Source organism: Suncus etruscus, chromosome 8, assembly GCF_024139225.1.
Source record: "Suncus etruscus isolate mSunEtr1 chromosome 8, mSunEtr1.pri.cur, whole genome shotgun sequence".
Classification (NCBI taxonomy): domain Eukaryota; kingdom Metazoa; phylum Chordata; class Mammalia; order Eulipotyphla; family Soricidae; genus Suncus; species Suncus etruscus.
In genome coordinates this window covers 75318720-75335367 of record NC_064855.1, presented here as the reverse complement: position 1 = coordinate 75335367, position 16648 = coordinate 75318720, and the positions used below count along the sequence as shown (strand labels likewise).

The 16648-nt window shown below is 32.3% G+C and overlaps 1 non-coding gene across 1 annotated transcript; it reads left to right on the top strand.

The window, feature by feature from the left end:
* The first annotated feature begins 377 nt into the window (after positions 1 to 377).
* Positions 378 to 483, top strand: LOC126017014 (U6 spliceosomal RNA). The gene has a single exon (XR_007498692.1). It is a non-coding gene; the product is annotated as a U6 spliceosomal RNA (small nuclear RNA).
* The last annotated feature ends 16165 nt before the right edge of the window (positions 484 to 16648 follow it).

The following is a 16648-nucleotide window of genomic DNA, read 5'->3' as shown; positions in this document are numbered from 1 at the left end:
ATGAGATCTATGATAGGTTAGAAAATATATTTATATTTCAGCTTCACCAGCTTTCTTAGTTTTAAGTAATCATAGTATATTTAAGAGTACATAGTGGAATAATAAATAGACTAAAAAATTCATGATAGTTTTATGACTCCTTCATGCCAATGATACCAGAAGGGAAAATAAACTCAATACCAGAACAATTTGGTGGCAAGAAAATATTTGCTTAAACTTTGGATTGAGAAATAAATGCTTTAATTCAAACATAAGTAGCAGATGTAATAGGCATTTGATGGAGATAATGAAAGCATTAGTAAGACCTCAAAATATTGACTAAGTTTTTTCATCTCTTAACTACACTTAGCATGATGCACTCAATAACCATACATGTAGTGCTCGCTTCGGCAGCACATACACTAAAATTGGAACGATACAGAGAAGATTAGCATGGCCCTGCGCAAGGATGACACGCAAATTCATGAAGCATTCCATATTAAAAAAAATACATGTAGTTGAAAATCAATCATTGCATCTTTTCTTATATTAGAGTGCACTCCATTGTGTAAATATGGCACAGTTTTTAATTCAATTATTCATTCTTGGACAGAGACTTATTTTCATATTTTTACTACTTGAATAAGGTTGCAAAGAACATGGGAGTGATAATGTAGATGTAAAGAAGTGGAAACTCAGGGGCCATTGCCATAGCAGAGCAGGTAGTGATTTTGCCTTGCATAGGCTGCCAGCTCAGGTTCCATCTCCAACCTCGCATATGGTGGCATGAGCCTGTCAGGAGGAGATATTTCTAAATTTCTGAGTACAAAGCCAGGAGTAACACCTGAGCGCGGATGTGGTCCCCCAAAACACACACTCATATACAATGAAAGAAAAAAAGATAAAGGAATAGAAGCTCTGGATTATGCGATCACCCAGTTCCTAGAATATTGAATAGTATCTAAATTGTTTACAAAAACTTTGGGTCCGTGGAATTCAATAGCAGTGAATGAGGTTTCTTTTTTCTAAAATTGCATGCTAAAACTGATATTTTCTGTTCTTTGTAATGTCTGCCTGTGTCAGTGATATGAGATTATATCTCATCATTGTATTGATTGCATTTATCTGATAATTAAAAGCATTTTTCAACCACATGCTTTTAACTTTATTAAGCCCAGTCTTAAATGTTCTCTCACTGTTTTTGCCTAATCTAGCACAAATGCCAATACAGTTCAATTTATTTATTTCTCAAAAATTATTATTTCACTTTTTGGTAGTACTCAATATTAATACAGATATATTCAAATATATGTGCATTGATTTGGGGGCACATCCTATGATACTCCGGGTCCCTTCTGGCTCTGTGATCAGGAATCATATGTAATGCTGAGGATCAAACCCAGGTTGGCCTCATGTAAGGCAAAGGCCTGAATCATTGTACTCTCATTCTACTTCAATATAGCAGAGTAGTATAGGTCATGTATTTTCTGAGCTTTTATCTTCTATTGTATATATAAACATTATTTATGTGTGTGAATTTTGGAACTATGAAACTAGAACTTTGTAACAGAAGAGGGAGTGATAGTGACAGTACAGCCATAGTACAGCGGGTAGGAGGCTTACCTTTCACATAGCTGGCCTGGGTTTAATCTCCATCATCCCATAAGGCCCCCCAGTTTGCCGAAAGTAATTTCAGAGTATACAGGGCCAAGCAACCTCTGAGAGCTGCTAGGTGTGTCTCAAAAAACAAAAGACAGAACAAAACAAATAAAGATTTGATAGTGATAAAAAAAACCCCTAAGATTGTTATTGTTTTTTGAAAGTTAGAGGTTGTTTTGTTTAGAAGTGAAAGAAGAAAGGAATTCAAAGAGAATGTTATATTAACCTTGTTTTATAGATTTTAGTTTGAAATGGTGGCAAAGATATTTGTATTTAAAATATAAAATATAAGTTAAAATGAATAAATTTAATGAATCCAGAAACATATTTTATATTTTATTTAGTATTTGCGTAGATTTAAAGATAGTCCTGGATATCACATTCAGTAGGAAATTAAATTGAAGTGCTTTATATTTATTTTCTCAATAAATATATAAAATTAATTGTGAAAGTCAAAAGCATTCAGGACACTAAAAATGAATTTTGGCATACAATTGCCTAAATATCAAAGGGCCAATGTTTATACTACATGATTTGCGGAGTAGTGCTATGAAAAAAAATTGCAAAGAAATTCAATCTCTAGTTCTGTTTTTATGTAGAAAATAGTAGAAAATATAGTTACTCACTGACAGATCTGTAAGATAAAACATCAATATGACAGAACAGAATTTGGTTAAAAATGAATAGAGATTTTTTCTATGTTAAGATAAAGAAATATGTGCTTAAAATGGAATAGAAAGCTTGGATGCTTCAGAGGGTAAGGAGAATTAAAAATATATAAATCCTGATATGAAAGGTCATGACTAAACCATTTTACAAACATTTTGAAGCAGAAGAGAGTTTTATGGGGGTCTGTGAAACTCATCTTTGTGCCATCTAGTGAATTATGATATCCAAAATATTTATTTCTTATAAAATACGCTATAAACAATTCATAATAATTAGTTTTATAGTAAACTTTTACTGATGATTTTCTGATGCAACTCATAAAGTCTTGTTTGAATTAATACAAGGCAGTAACTGCATGAATAAAATATTATAGATAATGCATATTTTATAAATTATTAAATATAAATATATTTATGATACCTAACATATAAAAATTATTGTATATTTAAAGAAAAAGTTCAGAAATTATATGGTGATTTCTGTTATTAAAATATGTCAGTAGATCATATCTCCTAATACTAACTTATGAGCTCTGATTCTACAAAAATTCTCAGTCATATCTTAATTTTGAAAAATTATTAATCTAAAATAAGTTTAATTTAATTTCAACAGATCACTTGTTGACTGGAAATATAGCACTCAGGGCTAGAATACATGCCTGATATGCACAGATCTCTAGGTTTAATTTATAGGTCTGCATAACTTCCTGTGTACTACCTGACTTAGGACTGGTAACCCCAAACCCTATGGTCCATGAAAATAATTTGGTGTCTTGAGAAGACATATAAATGATGTTGAAGTCACAACATTTTTGAACCCTAATGCTGGAAAAAATACTGTTGTGAACTGGCTAAAGAACTTACTTTTATTATATAATTTTCTCATATTATGTTGCATATATGATAATTATCAAAATTAGAACAAGATTTGTTTATTAAACAACTTGAACTGTATAAAAACGGTAAAGTTTATGTATATTTGGGTGTTATTATAGTAGTTGACGACCTTGGACACTTTCTTAGAGTGTCTTATAACTTTTTATCAAAGAGCAATGAATTACCTTTGCATTACCTTAAGTATAATAATAACAAATGAGGAAAGAATCTGGCTGTAATTTTATTTCAACTCAAATCAATAATTTTTAGTAAAGCAGCAGTATTTTTCGTTGCAGACACCATTATTGATTTTACATAACCCATAATTTATAGCAAAATTTCTATCAAGACTATTATCCTTATAGACTTCCACTGTTACAAGATAGAATCATATTTTCAGGGGTTAATATGATTTATAATTATTTGTAATGTATTATAGTCCTATAAAAGTACAATTATTTCTTAAAGAAAGCAAGTGACAATAATAGAATGGAGGTCCTGGCATACAACAGCAAGTTCTCCCCTCTATTGTTGCAACCTCAGCATTAAAACATGTCCAAAAACCTGTGAAAATTAATCATGAGAATGTAATATGTTACTACAGAGATATAATAAAATTATTTATGAAGGAAATATCTGGACACTAAAATATTTAAAGTATTTTAATAATATCTAGTTTTTCTGTTAATGTCTTATTCCACTTCTACTGGGTGGCATTGGTTATTGTTTATGATATAGCTAGAAACAATTTCCTATAGTCTTTATAACATAGTCCTATTGATAAAATAACACTGCAACACTATGAAGTCTATTTAAAAAAGACAAACACAAAGGAGTGATGCAAACAAGAAAATATAGTATTGTTATTGTGACCTGAAAGCATAAAACAAATACTGTGAGCAAATAAGTGAGTTTTTTACACAGAAAATGCATACGAGAAGCCTGCAGTACTGTACAGCATTCATCATGTCAGAAATGTGCTTTTAAAGAGTCGCCACGAAATCTTAATTGTGTGAGGATGTGCTATATACACTGTTGGCAAAACATTTACTAATTAAAATGTAGCAGTAGATAGAAAATTTGTCAAGTGCAAGCAAAAGCCTAACGAAGGAATATAGAAAATTGGAATTGATGCATGGCCTCCTCAACGCAGAATAAATATTGAATTGACCTTAATGTTATAAGCATCTGGCAATTTTCTAGAAACAAATATAATAATTATAAACACAGAAAAACATCGTTTGAATTGGTGCTAAAGGCAACATGATCTCAGTAAATATTCTTTAACTATTTTCTACAATTCTTACATGACCGTTATTTTATATAAATTTGATATTAGGCCCAACATTCTTGTATTCTTATGTGTATCACTTTAAATTTTTACAATTAATAAAATGAAGCAAATCCAAAGAGGCAATTTTCTGTATTCCAATGGAGTTTCTCTAAACTCTTTAAACAGACACTATAAATAAGTGGAAGTAAACCAAAATGAAGAATATTTTTTTCTATCTGATACTTGTAATAGAAATGCAAAAATATACATTAAAATATAATATAATATAATATTTAGCTTGCTGTTTTCACTACTAATTTATCTTTTTAAATATAATGTATATAACATAGATCTAGACTAACTGATGCTAACATATATAAAAGAAACACACTTCACTTGTTATGATTAGCAGTGAGAAATATGGAACTGGACATCACCATCTCATTAGCCAAAAGTAGGCCCACAGTGCCAAATGAAATACTGGTAAGTTTATTGATTTAACTTTACTTGTTATTCGTTTTAAATATTGTATTTGTTCCATTTTTTTAAATATTGTATTTGTTCTAATTTTTTTAATATTGTATTTGTTCCAATTTGTTCATGTATTTTTTTAAATTATAGTATAGCCCTCCTATGATCTAAGCAACAATGTATTAATCTTCTGTTTAAAAAGTTTGAAGACCCCTGATAGAGATAAAAACAAATAGGACCAGCTTGAAGAAATGGAAAGCTACATTTTTTTTTTTTTTTGGTTTTTGGGCCACACCTGGTGATGCTCAGGGGTTACTCCTGGCTATATGCTCAGAAGTCGCTCCTGGCTTGGGGGACCATATGGGACGCCGGGGGATCAAACCGCAGTCCATCCAAAGCTAGCGCAGGTAAGGCAGGCACCTTACCTCTAGCGCCACCGCCCAGCCCCGGAAAGCTACATTTTTCAACTTTAATTTTTTGTTTTTCTTTCTTTATTTATTTGAGTTTCATTTTTACAACACGTTTTTACCCATGAACTTTTCCAGCACATAAGTCCTTGGTTTTTCTCTACCCTCCTCCCTATCTGGCTCTGAAACAGACATTTGACCTCTCTCTCTCTCTCTCTCTCTCTCTCTCTCTCTCTCTCTCTCTCTCTCTCTCTCTCTCTCTCTCTATTTCTCTCTTCCTCCTTCTCTTACTTTCTTTCCCTCCCTCACTTTCTCTCATTTTTATTTACTGTTTTCGACACTGGGGTTTGCACTATTGTTAATGAAGGGGTACCCATGCATATCAGCCTTGGTTCAATAATGAGTTATTACATAGTATTCAGTTCCAACTATCATTATCACAGTGTCCCTTTCCTACCCTAACTGTAATGCTCCACTACTTTTGGCAAAATTTCTCCCATGAATTGGTCCTCCTGATTCTCATTTCTATTGCCTCTGGATATTATTACATTACTCTTTTATTTTTTCTAATACTCCTCAAATGAATGAGATTATTCTATGTCTATCCCTTTCCCTCTGACTCATTTTACTCAGCATAATAGTCTCCATATCCATGCATAAGAAAATTTGATGTGTTAATTTTTCCTTACAGCTTCATAGTATTTCATTGTGCAGATGTACCACAGTTTGTTTATTCACTCATCTATTTCAGACATTTGAGTTATTTTCAGATTCTGGCAATTGTAAATAGTGCTGCAACAAACAGAGCAAAGGATTTTTCTGTTGTTTGTGTGTGTGTGTGTGTGTGTGTGTGTGTGTGTGTGTGTGTGTTATTAATAGGGTATAGTCTTAGGGGTAGTATAGCTGGATCATAGGTAATTTCAATTTCTAGTTATTTTTGAGGAATATCTATATTATTTTCCTAAAAGGCTGAACTAATTGGCATTCCTACCACAATAAATGAATAAAAACATTCTCCCCAAATCCATATCAGCACTTATTTTCTTGTTATTTGTGATGCATGCATTGATTATTCTTGTTCTTTAAAGTGGGTGCCAAGCTCTGTGGTGTAAGAGGTTATCATATTGTTGTTTTTATTTTATCTCTCTGATGATTCATGAATGTAGAGCACTTTTTCATCTGCTTTTTGTTCTTCTGAATTTCTTCTTTGAGGAAACGTTTGTTCATTTCTTTTCCCCATATTTGTATGGGACAGATATTATTTTCTTTCTTACCAGTGCCATTTATACCTTGCATATTAATTCCTTATCAGAAGGGTATTCGTTGAATAGTGTCTCCAATTCTGTGGGTAGTCTGTAGTCTTTGTATCCTAGTCATCATATCCTTTGAGGTGCAGAATCTTCTCAGTTTAATGTTTTCTTATTTGTTTATCTTTGCTTCCACTTGTGTGTGTTTGGAAGGTTGGGTCACACCCGGCAGCTCTCAGGAGTTACTCCTGGCTCTGTGCTCAGAAATCATCCTGGTTGGCTCAGAAGACCATATGGGATATCAGGAATTGAATCGGGTCTGACCTGGGTTTGCCACATGCAAGGCAAACACCCTATCACTGTGTTTTTGCTCCAGCCCCTATTTCTGTACATTCTAAGAGAAAAGAAGTATGAAGAGAGCAATTCTTTATAATCTCAGAAAAAAAATAATGGTTAGACCACCTGGATATAAACTAAGAAAGAAAAAAGTAATGGTTAGACAACCTGGATATAAACTAAGATTGCATAAGAAATTTATGTGACTTCTTTCTTTTCTTAAATTTAAGATTGCATATGGCAGTGTGCATATGTACAGGATTATATCTAGCTCTGTGATAATGAACGTTTTAATTTGCTTCTTAGAACATGAGGTATTGTAATGAATTCCAAGTCTATGGCATTGGAAAGTATTTTCTCAGTCTATTGAGCAATGTTTGTGGCTCTATAGTACATTCTTTAAAACAAAAGAACAATAATTAAATAACATATGTAATTATTGAACAATAATTATTGAACAATAATTAAAATGTATATTTACCCTTTAATTAAAATAATTAATATTGTTAAAATTTTATTTTATTTTATTTTTTGGGGTCAGATCCAGTTGTAACCCAGGGATCACTTCTGGCTTGAGTTCAAAAATCGCACCTGGCAGTCGGGTATGCTAGGGATCGAACCCATGTTCATCCTGGGACAGCTGCATGTTAGGCAAATACCTATCACTGTGCTACCATTTTGGTCCCTGTTAAATTTTTATATAAGGAAAATTGCATATCTACATTGTCTATACCAATAAAATGCCAACATCATTTTTAAGGTAACAGAACCAAGATTTCCAAAATTTATATAGCACTAGAAAAGATACTAAATAATCAAAGCAATCTTGTGCAAAATTATAAATGTTTTGTTTGAAGCCTTGTGACTTGAAACTCTTTTAGGATGTTGAATAATAAAAACAGTAATGACTAGAACAAATATAGAGAGACACCAGTGAAAACCAACAGTGTTTCAAATAAACATGGACATCTAATTTTATGAGTAGAAAATGCCATAAAATTAATAGTGAAATAGAAGGTTTCTCAATGAATGGTGATTGTAAACCTTTAAATCAAATTGTAATAAAATAAATTTAGATTATTATTAGCAGAAATAAAAATGATTCATGGATTTATGTATAATTTTATATACAAAATATAAATTATCTACCCAGTACACTGCAGACCAACAATGCCAGAGTTAGATGTTTTGAATACTTAACTCCATTGATAACCAACTGCAAAAATGAAAGAATGAAAAGAAACAAATGAAAACTAAAAGAAAATAAGATAAGAAAATTGATCTCATTTATATGATTTATTCTTTGTTATTAATGAAAGATTAACAAATATAGTGAAGGCGAAGATGACAGAAAGGCAAAAAAAAGGTAGAAAACAGATCCCAGAAATTTGGAAAGTCATTGGCAGAAGTCCTGTGACCACTTTGTCTCAGTGCTTTCTCTTTGAGATATGGCCCCCAACTTTTTTTCACAATGCAGACCCTTGAATATGTTGAATTTAGTCTGATTAAATCAGCTTAAGTCATTCTGGTTATATTAGGGTAGATTGGATTCAATTAGCATAGACTGAAGAAAGTCATTGCCACCTTTTTTCAGTTAAAGGTTCCATGTCCAAAAAATGAACATTGATTGTAAAGAAAAAAATATATTTTAATTTATGTCTCATTTTCTTAATTCACTGTGGTGGCCTTGTTTAAACCGTCCTTGGCTGGTCCCAGGCAGTCCTTTAATAAAGAGCCAGGTGTAGTCTCTGAGCATTGACTGAAGTGACCAGATTAAAAACCCAAAATTCAAAAGCAAACATATAATAAATACAGACTTTCCATTGGACTATGATGTTATTAGTACTTAGCTACTGTAGACCATTATATATCAAACAGCTATCAAAATGATTGATTTATAAAATATACAAAGCTCTGTAACTAAATAACACAAGAAAAACAAAACAGTAAAAAAAAAAGTTCTGAATAAAAATAGTTCTGAATTGGTGTTTTTCCAAAGAAAACATACCTATAATTTGGTATATAGAGTATTTATTCTTATTATTAGGAAAGGGCATACTAATAAGAATATAATAATATTATCTTGCATCCATATTATGACCTATAGACATTTTAAAGGGTAGAAAGTATATGCACTGCCAATTGTGGAGAAAAAAAATACTTTCATGCAATATTGGTGTTCATGTAAGCGTATGCAATTTCAAAAAATATGAATAGTACTTAAAATACATAAAATAGATATGCCATATGATTCAGCATACTACATCTAGGAATTTATCCAAAGTACATGAAAACATTGATTCAAAAAGATATATCTATACTATGTTCTTAGGAACATTGTTCAGAACAGACTAAACATGAAAATAACTTACATTTCCATCTACAAATATGAAATATGCTGAATGAAATAAAATAAGCTATGAAAAAAGTTAAAATTTTGCTTTTGAAACTACATGAATGCTATATGTGGTAATAATACAAAAGTCAGAAAATGGACAGTTTTATTTATTTGCAAATATAAACAACAAGAAGTAAGCAAACTAGCAACAAATATTTACATAGGGGCCAGAGTTTGAGTACAGTGGGTAGTGCTTTGGTCTTGAAAACAACAATAGTTTGATCCCTGCATGTCAACTGAAGTGATTACTGAGCACAGAGACAAAAGTAAATTTTGAGCACCACTGGGTGTGGTCAATGAAACCAACAATAGTATTTTTAGATTCTGATCAAATTATGTGCTATCAAAGTATAAAGAGCTACATAGATTAAATTTATGGGCAAACTGAACAACTTCATAGAATGAGCTGAATGCTTAAAAACTAAAGTATGTAGATACTGAATTATAAAATTGTTCCAAAATGTAGGTACTAAATATCAATAAAATATTTTATATAATTTTATTTTATGCATTACTGATTATAAAATAATTAACTTTATTTTAAGCATATTAAGTATTAATTCTTATTTATAACTAAGAATTATCAATAACATCTTTCCATCGCAAAGTGAAAAAATTGACATTACAAATCTAAGACATGTTTTACATATTATAGTTGCATATTTAATTTGAATTAGATGGCTAGTAAACACAACATATTATTCTCAATCATCTCCAATACTAATAAGTCATCTTAAATGTGTATAATAATAATACATTTGTATAAAATATAATTTAATATCTAACATTAAGAGATTTTAGTTGGATTAAAGTATAGGATGAGAAATTGTTGATTCATAAATTACTGAGTGACAAATAGAAAGAGTCTCTCAGGCCTTTATTTGTGTCACTCCAATTGAGAAGAAATTTTTTGATGGAAAGATCTCATGTTCACATTCCTTACAGTTGCTATAGCAGTAAAAATATAGGATTTTTCATTTTCTAGTAGTTCATCCAGAAAATATTTTTTTAATCTGGCATACTCTTAAAACAATAGCAGTGAGTCTTACAAAATATAATTAAAAGGACACTTTAGGTTACTTGATGTGTTTGTCAAACAAATATTTCAGGATTCCAAGAGCCCAATTTGCCTGTTTTACTAAACAAAATGCAAATTTAGATGGCACTGATATATAATATAAAGATACCTGTACTATTAAAAGTTTATATTATTCTTTCATAGTTACATGTGCCTTTAAAACTTAATTCAACACTCAAAATATAAAATTAAAGTAACAAAAGTAACAAATTTTTTTGCGCACTAGTACAAGCTCTATGAGCTCTTTATTTTCAATTTGTTCCTTATTATATTAACTGGCAATATTTTACTAATGAGAAATTTTAGGATTCAGTATATTGTTAAGTAGCTAAATATTAATTATTAAATATTTAATGTCTGTGTAATTCTCTCAGATTCTTTAATATCATTCTCTTGATGTAGCACTGATTACTTCCTCACCTGAAATTACATTAGCTTTAGTACCAAATAGTTGTGTATAGCACGTTTTAACCTAATTACACTACTATTTTATTAAAAATTCTTGAAAGAAGATTATAATAGTCTTAACATTTATTTATTGATTCTAGAATACTTTTCATCCTTGGTTTCTAGTTCATTTAATTTCCAAATACTTTATATTTGATTATTTGTCTGTTAGTAATCATTTTTCAGGTTTCTTTTTCTTTCTCCTCTCTATTCAACTCAAACACAACAAATTGTGATGCTGTTGGGGCCCTAAATTATAGTGATGGGTATTAATCAGGTTTTTTTGGAGGCCTTGAAGGCCACATCTGAGGATACTCAAGGGACCATGTCCTGCTAGGAAATAATCTGTGGTCAGGTACATCAAATCTTCCATTCTGGAAGCCAGTAACTTCTTGTATATATGGAAAGAAAGAACGATTGAAAAGGAGAAAAGAATGGGGCTGAGCTTTAGTGCAAGCAGTAGGGCGTTTGCTTTGCATGCACTAACCTAGGGATGGATGGCTGTTCAATCCCCAGTATCCCATATGGTCCCTCAAGCCAAGAGTGATTTCTGAGCACGTAGCCAGGAGTGATTCCTGAGCGTCACAGGGTGTGGCCCAAAAGAAAAAATAAATAAAATAAAATAAGAATGTTTTTGAAAGCGAAAATGTTGAATTTTTAATTAAATATTTGTAGGATGAGACATTGTTCTAAAATTAAAAATTCTCATATCTTTCATTTAAATTTATTTTCATATGATAAAAAAGAACATCAAATTATTGTTTTCACTTTATTAATTTATTACATCCTACCTCATAGTGTTAACATGTACTATAAAATCATATAAATATTTAGGTTTGGATAAACTTGTATTTATTTCTTAAAATATGTTTACATTCAGATGCAATTACATGTATAAAGGAAAGTCTTAATTTTGATATATTTGATACTAAAATTTTCTGTAATTGTTGTCATTACTCAATCGCTGATTTTAATATTCTGAGTTAAGTCGTCAAAGAGAATGACGCCACTCATAGGTTTGACTTAAAGATTACACATTAAGTAACCAACAAAGAGACAAAGGCAACAAAATGGAAAACTGAGCCACAAACTTGGGTTGGGGTGGTTGGCAAGGGAATGTCACAGAATTCTTAGGGAAGGGAGTGATGATTGCAGTGTAGTAAAGATGTGCACCTGAAACCATTATTACTAGCATTGGAAAACACAGAATCTCCATAAAAATTGATTTTCAGTTGACTAACTTATTGATAAAAACTACTTGATTTTTTATGTGTAGAAGAATTGGAGCCAACCAACACATAATAGTGTTTACACCTGATTATGAGTTCAGAGATTTATGTTAGTTTTGTTTGAGGGCCCAAGACAAGCACCTTAATACCTATTTAACATATTTTTAATAATCTTATGTGAGACTATTTTCTTCTTTACGCATCAAAGCTAAAGGATTCTATGCTAATATAAAAATGTTCGTCTATGATGCACTCTTCTATTATTCTATCTATGTAATTTTCTCAATCCACTATATATATGTATATATATATTGATTTTTGGGTCACACCCTGTGATGTGCAAGAGTTACTCCTGGCTATGAGCTCCTGGCTAAGGGGACCATATGAGATGCAGGGGATCGAACCCTGCCTTGTCCTGGATCAGCCATATACAAGGCAAATGCCCTACCACTCTGCTATTGCTCCGGCCCCTCTTAATTTACTATTTTAAAAAATGTGAGTGCCATGACTTACTTTGATCTAGTACATATGTATTTTGTCAATAATTTTCCTGTGGAAAAAAGAAAAAGATTATTAGATGATATCTGCTCCTAATAAAATAATGCTGGCATTTGATCTTACTAGAGTGTTAAATTGAAGACTGATTGAGATTTTTAGTTATTATTAACAATGCTTTACTCATATTTAAAATATTAAGAATAAATTGAGTACAAAGAAAGGTGACTACAATATTCTGTTTAATATCTATGATTTTCTTTTGCACAAATGATATGTTCATAGCATCTTTTTTGAAGGAGAAATATCACTGTGAATATCTATCAGGTAAAGCAATTTTTATCCTATTAGGCGGTCTATGAAAGACATGAAAAGACACGAAAATAATTTTAGTTTGAAGAGAAAAAAGTACATAGTGTTGGCATCTGTTTTGATAGGAAGTGGTGTAGAAAATCCATTTGATGGTGATACAGGTGAGAAACTAGAATAATAAAATGTTACATCTTTAAGACAAAATTCAGAAATACTTAAGCAAATTGGAAAATGCCATGCATACTGGCAAGTATAAGACAGACATATTGCCTATGTTTAAAACAAAGTCTTACAGTAATAAAATATTTAAATAAATGTTCTTAAATATGATATATAGAATCTATAAATTATACCATATTACTCATTGTAAAGTGTATATAGCTAATCTTTCTGAATAAATTATTTTAAAGGGTGTTTTTATTTGAAGGAAATACACTTTCTCTATTTTTGGTTAAATAATATGGTATTGCATATAATTTATTTATAGTGCATCATGGTTGAACTTCATTCCATTTTTGATCAATAGAAAACAGAATTCAAAGATCTACACCTGTTTCTTTGTATTGCCACACTTATTGCTACTTCTAGGCAGCAGATAGACAAACTCGGTGTTCTGTCCTTTGTCACTTGGGGGAGTTAAATCAATTCAAAAACCTACTTAAATGTGACTTGTAGGTCAGCTAAAAACTCTGCTTTCTAAAAAAAAAATTCTTTATCTTTCCTGATCATGAATATTCTTCCCATGACTGCTTAAGGACCTACTCAGCTCACCAAGAAATTTTAAAATGTAGATAACAAATCTCCTCAGATCCTCTTGATGTATAGAGCTGTAATCAGTTCTGTCATTTGTAATAAGCATGATGTGATGAAGTTTCACATACCTTTTGGGGTAGAACATAGCAGTTTGATAAAGAATTGATGTGTAAGATGCTTGATATAGTTGACATAAACATACATGGCTGACATTATAGAAAAAAGAGACAACTTAATTTAAACTTGCTCAAACATATTTACCTACAAACAGTTTAAGTTAGTCTTAATATACAATTTAGTATCGCCTTATACAATATTTTTAATAACATTCCTCTCTTACAGTTTCATTTTCAAAATTGTATATCGGTACTAAAACAGGAATACAAGTTTAATGTTCAAATATTTAGCTGAGACGTTTGTAGTCACAATGATTTGTCGAAGATAAATTAGGAATTCTTCCTGAAGAAAAAAAAATCTACCTATTAATAAATACATTTAGAGAATAAAAACATAGTAGAATTAATTTTAGACTTGTTAATACTATTCAATTTTTCCTTGACAAATATTTACAGATTGCTATGTAAATAAATTGTAAAAAATTTAAAACATTACATAAGATTCTATTCCTTTATTTCTTGATTTAATTATAATGCATATATATAGATATCAATATGAATGTGTAGCTGACTGGGGTGATGAATTATATATTAAATTAATATATATTTACTAATAGATTTAATTTGAAGTTAACTTGTTCTTTGAGCATTTAAATTATTTATATATGCACTGACATTTGTATGTGACGCATTGGTAAAGACATGCGTATATAATTTATAAGTGAAACAACAAAATAATATATATACAGAATATCAAATATGGTTAGTGGTGCATATGTATATATCTAGAAGTGTTCTATAAGTACACATAATATGCTTGAATACTATGCACAATGCACAATATAATTATGCTTGATAATTCATACTTACAAATAAGTACTTTTTTTAAACCAATCACTAAAATGATCTTAATAAAATAAATAATTGAAAGTATCAATACTATTATAAAATATACTGTGAAAGATGTGAATGCTTAATATGTTTTATTCCTGTTAGTTAAAATCTAAAAATATGAAAACATAATTTTCATAGCAGCAGAAACAAATCAAACCTATTACTGAGACTTTAAGCCACTCCAGCTGCATATGAAGGAGGTGTGAAAAAATGAAAGTTCAATAATCTAAAAAAAATATTGCCTTTCCGCACTTTGTGGGATGGTGGTGATTGTAGAGCACACAGAGTAGTATTCTCTCAGTGGGTGATTTTGAAGTAGCATTATGATCTAAGTCTAAATCCTAATCCAAAATTAAAACTCAAAATGTGTTTCACTGTATCTGTGCCAATTTTTTTTTCCTAAAATATATTCTCTAACTAAGCTCTCTGAAGTCTCTGTCTTAAGCATTTACCTTTTTCTATGTATGTCTTTAGTACATCTTTTAAAACATGTATCTATCTGGCTGGTTTCTTTTTATTTTAAATGCCTCACTTGATAAATTATACTTATTCTGTTATAAGGTGAGATAATAAAGTGTGAAGTTGTAAAAGTCACCAAAGCTTTATTTTTCTTAATTGATATCACAGAAAGTCACCATTTATAGAAAATAGTTATATAGATATTCACTATGCTTATTTTTTCATTATTAATATGAGGTATTGAAACTGATAGAAAATTATCACTTTATGAAAGTAGTTGACTTCTTTTAGTGAGGTTATGAAAAATTGATTGAATACTTTTCCACAATATAGTTCTGTTACTCCCAATGATGTAATCATATAGTTATTTTTATAAATGTACTTGATAAAAATCACAACTTTTTGTTATAGTAATGGGCAATAGTCATAGCTAATAGTAATGGATAAATATGACTTCATGGATAAATTGAATAAGTGATTGAAGTGGTATCTTTCGTATGTAAAGCTCCATAAAAATAGTTTTTCCCAGATAGTACAGATTCTGGACCAGGGGGAGGAGAAAGTGAGGTAAGTGCTAGACAAACACAGCATGGTTTGCTGAATTGCCACACTTGTGGGGTGCTTTTTGTTAGTTTACCTAGAAAATCTAAATTTTTAATGGAGTACTGATTAATTTGATAAAAGTCCCATTTTATTTTCTCTTTTTTATTGTTTTGCATCAGAAAATACCTCCTTTGAGGCACATTACTTAGAGAGTTATCTCCTGGCAGACCTCCGTATGTGCCAGGGGCCACTTGGCCCGGCCTAGGGTAGGGGGGCCCGGACCTGGGTCACCCGACCCCCCTCTCCCCCTTTCCTCCGGATCTCCAGGTGGGTTTCTGGGAGGACCTGATGGGGCACCCTGGGTTTTCCCCACTCCCAGGCCAGCTGCAGAGATTGGCCTAGGGTGGGTCTTGAGCTCTGGTCCTTCGGGCCTGGGAGGGCTTTCCTCCCTTCCTGGGGCAGGATTTTCAGCTGTCACGGGCTGGCTCCTGGCAGACCTCCGTATGTGCCAGGGGCCACTTGGCCCGGCCTAGGGTAGGGGGGCCCGGACCTGGGTCACCTGACCCCCCTCTCCCCCTTTCCTCCGGATCTCCAGGTGGGTTTCTGGGAGGACCTGATGGGGCACCCTGGGTTTTCCCCACTCCCAGGCCAGCTGCGGAGATTGGCCTAGGGTGGGTCTTGAGCTCTGGTCCTTGTGGCCTGGGAGAGCTTTCCTCCCTTCCTGGGGCAGGATTTTCAGCCAGCACGGGCTGGCTCCTGGCAGAGCTCCGTATGTGCCAGGGGCCACTTGGCCCAGCCTAGGGTAGGGGGGCCCGGACCTGGGTCACCCGACCCCCCTCTTCCCCTTTCCTCCGGATCTCCAGGTGGGTTTCTGGGAGGACCTGATGGGGCACCCTGGGTTTTCCCCACTCCCAGGCCAGCTGCAGAGATTGGCCTAGGGTGGGTCTTGAGCTCTGGTCCTTCGGGCCTGGGAGGGCTTTCCTCCCTTCCTGGGGCAGGATTTTCAGC